We start from the raw sequence: 6,000 nt of genomic DNA, 5'->3' as shown, positions 1-6,000 counted from the left end.
GTTCGAGTCTTCGTCAAGGTCGGAGGCCTATTTGGCCAAGGTTGTTTTTGCCTTGATGCCTAAATCTGGTCAGGTCTTCGTCAAGGGTCGGAGGCCTGTTTGGCCAAGGTTGTTTTTGCCTTAATGCCTGAATCTGGTCAGGTCTTGGTCAAGGGTCCGAGGCCTGTTTGGCCAAGGTTGTTTTTGCCTTGATGCCTGAATCTGGTCAGGTCTTCATCAAGGGTCGGAGGCCTGTTTGGCCAAGGTTGTTTTTGCCTTGATGCCTGAATCTGGTCAGGTCTTCGTCAAGGGTCAGAGGCCTATTTGGCCAAGGTGGTTTCTGCCTTGATGCCTGAATTTGGACAGGTCTTTGTCAAGGTCGATGGCCTGTTTGGCCAAGGTGATTTCTGCCTTGATGCGTGGCTCTAGACAGGTCTTTGTCAAGGTCGAAGGCCTGTTTGGCCATAGAGGTCGTTTCAAATTGCCAATGCCTGTGGCTGGTGCTTTGAAAGGACCTGTGCTTATTTTTGTTCACCGAATATTGTGGCGCCAGAGCTGGCCGCTTTCGGTTTTGGACTTTTCAAGCGTTCTTTTGGGGAGTTACCTCTTTATACTTCTAGAGGATTTTTACATTGAGCCTGCCTCGTTAAAAACCTCACCTCCGCTTGGAGTTCCCCTATGAGGAAAAGAGTACAGGCTCTTTTACATTTTTTTGGGTTGAAGAAAAAAGAGCTGAAAGGTAAATGAACGGAGGGGCCTCCGCTTATTATTTGCGGAGGTTACCCTTTGGTACATTGCCTAGATGTAGTATCTATGGAGGCTATCAATATTCCAGGTGTGGGTTGTCGTGACACCTTTGCTATCGGTCAAGTGGAAAGAGCCAGGGCGGCCTGCTGCCGTTGCTGTGTATGGGCCTTCCCATTTTGGTTGCAGTTTGCCAACAAGTTGTGCGTTCGGTTTTCTTCTGAGTATGAGGTCTCCGTGTTTTATGTCTTTCCTTACCACCTGAGAGTCTCTCCACTTCTTGGTTTGGGACTGATATTTTGCAATGTTTTTGACTGCTTCTAGTCTTATGGCTTCTATTGTTTCTTTTGCATATTCTTCATCTTGCAACATTAGTTGTCTCGTTGTGCGGAGGCTTTCGTGCTTGATTTCTTCTGGTATCATGGCCTCTTCTCCATAAAGCAGTTTGAATAGTGTGAATCCTGTTATTCTTGAGATAGATGTATTGTGTGACCAAATCACTCTGGGTAATTCATCTACCCATTTTCCTTTGCGTAGGCCCAGCAATGTTTTTGATATTGCTGAAAACACTATTCTGTTTGCTCTTTCCACAGCACCATTGGACTCTAGGTGGTATACTGAGGCGAAGGCAAGTTTTGTCCCAATGCTTTTGCAGAATTCTTTGAAGTTCTCTGAATCGAATTGTTTTCCATTGTCTACTGTCAGAATCCTCGGTACACCGAATCTGCAAATGATGTTTTGCCAGAAGAATTTTCTGACAGTTTCTGAGGTTTTCTTCGCCAGTGGCTTTGCTTCTATCCATCTTGTAAAATATTCTACTGCCACTACTGTGAATCTGTTTCCTCCTTGGGATGGTGGTAATGGGCCGACCAGGTCCATTCCCCATCTTTGTAGCGGCCATGTCGGGGGTATAAGCTTGGTCTCCGATGATGGTTTTGACTGTCCGGGAGAGAATGTTTGCCATGCTTTGCATGTTCTGACTGTCTGCTCTATGTCTTGTATGTGTGTTGGCCAATAAAAGCCTTGCCTTATTGCCTTTGCTGATAATGCTCTAGAGACAATGTGCGACCCGCAAATTCCTGAGTGTATTTCTTGAAGCAACTCTATGCCTTCGCTCTGCGATATGCATTTGAGGAGAGGCTAGACTACTCCTTTCTTGTATAGTGCACCATCTATGATTGTGTAATTTCTTGCCCTGGCCTATATTCTTGCTGCTTTTACTTCATCTTCTTCGGTGGTTTTGCCTTCTAAGGATTCTGTTATCGCCTTTCTCCAATCTTCATTTTGCAGGTGTAGTATGGGCTTAGGTGCCTTAGATGTCTCCGCAGTTGCCGGAGACTTCAGGATCTGGTAAAAAGTGTTTGGTGGCAGTGGCAGGTTATTTGCCATAGCTTTTGCTAGTTCATCTGCCTCTGCATTTTCTGATCTTGGGATGTGCTTCAGGGTGAAGCCCTCGAATCTCCGCTCTAAATTTCTGACAGCGGATAGGTATTTGATGAGTTCTGGCTCTCTTGTTGTGTATTCTTTCTCTACTTGGCCAGTAACCACTTGAGAATCTATTTTGACTGTCAATGTTTTTGCCCCTAGGGCCTTTGCTTTACTGAGCGCTAGGATCAGGCCTTCATATTCTGCTATGTTGTTTGTTGATTTGAACTCTAGTCTTGCTGCGTATTTCAGTCTGACGTCGGAGGGTGCCGTTAGGACGGCGGAGGCTCCTGCTCTGGCTTGGCCCAAGGCTCCATACGTGAATGCTATCTAGCCTTGAGTGGTTGGTTGTACCTTGGGCTCTATCGAAGGTGTCCAATCTGCTACAAAATCGGCTAGTGCTTGTGATTTGATTGTTGTTCTAGGGACATACGAGATACCAAACTATGATAGCTCTGTAGCCCATTTGCCTATTCTACCGGAGGCTTCTTTGTTTCTGAGCAAGTCTTACAGTGGCAGCGATGTTGGAACTGAGATTTCGTGGGCTTGGAAATAATTCTTTAGTTTTCTTGATGCCATCAGCACTGCGTAGGCAACCTTTTCTACCTCAATGTAGTTTAGCTTGGCTCTGAACAGTGCTTCTGAGATAAAATAAACTGGCTTTTGAGTTTTGCCTGATTCTTTTTCCAGCTCGTGAACTAAGACTGCGCTAACTACATGGTCGGAGGCCGCCACATATAGCAATAGGTGGCTGTCCAATTCTGGGACGGAGACCACCAGTGAGTTTGCCAGATACTCTTTAAAGTTATGAAATGCCTTCGACTGCTTGAACCCCCACTCAAAGTTGTCTCCGCCCCTCAGGGCTTGGAAGAAGGGGAGGCTGCGTTCTGCTGATTTTGAGATGAATCTGTTGAGCACTGCTATTCTTCCCGTCAGCTTTTGCACTTCTTTCTTGTTTTTGGGTTCTACCATTGTCATTATTGCTCTGGTTTTGTCTGGGTTCGCTTTGATGCCTTCGCTGCTTATGATGTATCCGAGCATCTTCCCTTTTGTAACTCCAAATATACATTTTTCTAGGTTGAGGCGGAGGCCAGCTGTCCTGAGGTTGGCGAAGGTCTCCTATAAGTCAGAGACATGATCATCCTTGTTCTTGCTCATGACCACTATGTCGTCGATGTAGGCTATGATGTTTCTATCTAGTTGTGAGCCCAAAACTTCTTTTGTCATTCTGGCAATGGTTGCTTCAGCATTTTTGAGGCCCTCCGGCATTCTGGTGTAGCAGTATGTCCCGAATGGAGTGGTGAAACTTGTCTTATCTTCGTCTTCTTTTTTCATCCAAATTTGGTGATACCCAGAGAAATAGTCGAGGAGAGAAAACCTCTGGCATCTGGCTGCCTTGTCGACGGAGGCATCTATTCTTGGCACTGGGAAAGGGTCTTTTTTGCAAGCTTTGTTCAGATCTGTGAAATCTATGCACATTCTCATTTTGCCATTCTTCTTTGGTACCAGTACTACGTTTGCAAGCCATTTTGAATACTTGACTTCCTTGATGACTTTTGCATCTAGCAATCTTTGCACCTCTGCCTTTGCTGCTAGGATTCTATCCTCCGACATTTTTCTCTGTTTCTGCTTTCTTGGCCTCATGTTTTCATTGATGTCTAGTTCATGCTGTATGATGTCCCTGCTGACTCCCTATAGGTCAGAGGCTGACTAGGCGAAGATGTCTTTGTTTTTTACTAGAGTTTCCATGAGCTCTTCCTCCTCTGCTTTGCTCAATTCTGAGCTGATTGTTACTTTTCTGTCTGGTAACTCCTTTTCTAGAGGGGTCACCTTTGTCTCTTCTTGACCTGCCATATCTATTTTTCCTCTGGGCATATCCGAAGGCTCTAGTTCTTTGTCTACCGACTCGACTACATTGATGTTTCTTTAGGCTCTGTAGATTGCTTTTTCTACGTTTCTTGCTTCTTTTTGGCTGCCTCGGACTATGATAATACCATGGAGTGCTGGTATTTTCATGCACAGGTAGGCCATATGTAGGGCTACGTTGAATTTGGTTGTGAATCCTCTGCCCAAGATGGCATTGTATGGGTAATACAAATCGACGACATCGAAGGTTATGTACTCGGTTCTAGCATTTGCTTGGGTTCCAAATGACACTAGGAGTGAGATTTTTCCTAATGCTTGTATCTGCTTGCCTCCGAATCCTATCAAAGGGGATTCGGAGGGCTTTAGTTGATTTCTGCTGAGCTTCATTTGGTCGAAGGTATTTGCGAAGATGATATCTGCTGAACTACCAGTGTCAATCAATACTCTGCTTATCTCCCATGCTGCTATGTTGGTCTTGATTACCATTGCGTCTGTGTGAGGGTAGCTTTCTAGGTGGAGATCTTCTTCTGTGAAGGTGATTGGGACTCTGGACCAATCTAGGTATTTTGTTGGGCCTTGGACTGCTACGTTGTTTACCAGGCAGAGGTGATCCTTTTTCTGCTTTTTCGTTTGAAACTCCATTGATGATCCTCCGGTGATTGGTAGTATCATGCCTATTGTGGGTAGCGGTCCATGGGGTTGACTTGGTTTTCTGGGTTTGGCTTATTTTTTGGTGTTGGTGGTGTTGACCTCTCTTGCACTCTGCTATGTCGAAGGTTGGACAGTCTGTTTGTTCTTCATCCTTTCCTGTGTCTCTTTTGTCTCCGGACAATCTTTGGTGCTGTGCCCTGCGCTTTTGTCGTGAAAAACGCAATATGGCCTGCGTTGTTTCTGGTTGTGGTTTTTGTTCTAGTTTTTGCCTTGGTAACGTTGCCGACCTTGGTTCCTGGTCTAGGTCTCTAGCCCTGCTGGCGCTGCCAGTTGCCCTTGTTCGGGGTAAGGTTGACCCTCGATGCTGAGCACTTCCCCCTAGCCTAATTTCTGATTTGATGTATTCTGGTTCGTATAGCTTTTCTAGGAGTTTTTGCTGCTGTTTTGCTGTCTGTTTTGACCCTGCTTCTCCAGCCTTTTCCGAAGGTCATTGTCTGATCTGCAGTATTTCTCGAACTCGTCATACAACTGTTGTATGGAAGTTGGTTTCTTTCTTGCTAGGTGTGCTGTGAACGGTCCGATTCGGAGGCCTTTGATCGCTGCTTCAATGGCGTTCTCGTCTGGGACGTCTAGTGCCTTCACCTTTAGTTGCACGAATTTCTAGAAGTAGTCGTGTAGTGTCTCTCCCTGCATTTGCTTGCACTGGAACAGATCTGTGGAAGTCAGCGACTGTGCTGTTAGCCCCTTGAAATTTGCCAATATCTTGTCCCGGAGGTTCTCCCAAGAATAGACTGTGCTTGGTTTGAGCATAGAATACCAAGCCAACGCGTCGCCTTCGGCTGCAATGACAAATGACTTTGCCAAGACGGCGTCGTCTCTGCCAGCGAAGGCTACTGCTGCCACATAACTCATAATGAACTGATGAGGGTCTATCTTTCTGTTGAACTTTGGTAGTGTGATTGGCTTATACGCCGTTGGCCATAGCGACTGTTGTATGCCTTCAGATAGTGGGGACTTGGGATCGATAGGCCTCCGTATCACCTGAGATGGCATCGTGGACGGACTGATCACTGGTGGAGGCCCTTGTGGTATGGTTGCAGTTGGTGTTGCTGCGGAGGCTGGAATTGCGGAGGTTGACGCTGGTACTGCATGCTGCATACTTAGCATCTCAGCATGTAGGACTGCCAACTACTGCCTTATTTCTGCTGCTTGTGCTGATGCTTGAATAGCTTGCTAATTAGCTACGAATGCTGCTGCCATTTTGTCCCTCTCTTGTTGCGCTCTTTGCAACTGTGCTTGCAGCTGTTGCAGTTCTTGCTCGAGTGTTGTGGCTGA

Source organism: Miscanthus floridulus, chromosome 2 (genome assembly GCF_019320115.1).
Source record: "Miscanthus floridulus cultivar M001 chromosome 2, ASM1932011v1, whole genome shotgun sequence".
In the NCBI taxonomy this organism is placed as follows: Eukaryota; Viridiplantae; Streptophyta; class Magnoliopsida; order Poales; family Poaceae; genus Miscanthus; species Miscanthus floridulus.
This window is presented reverse-complemented; position numbering follows the sequence as displayed.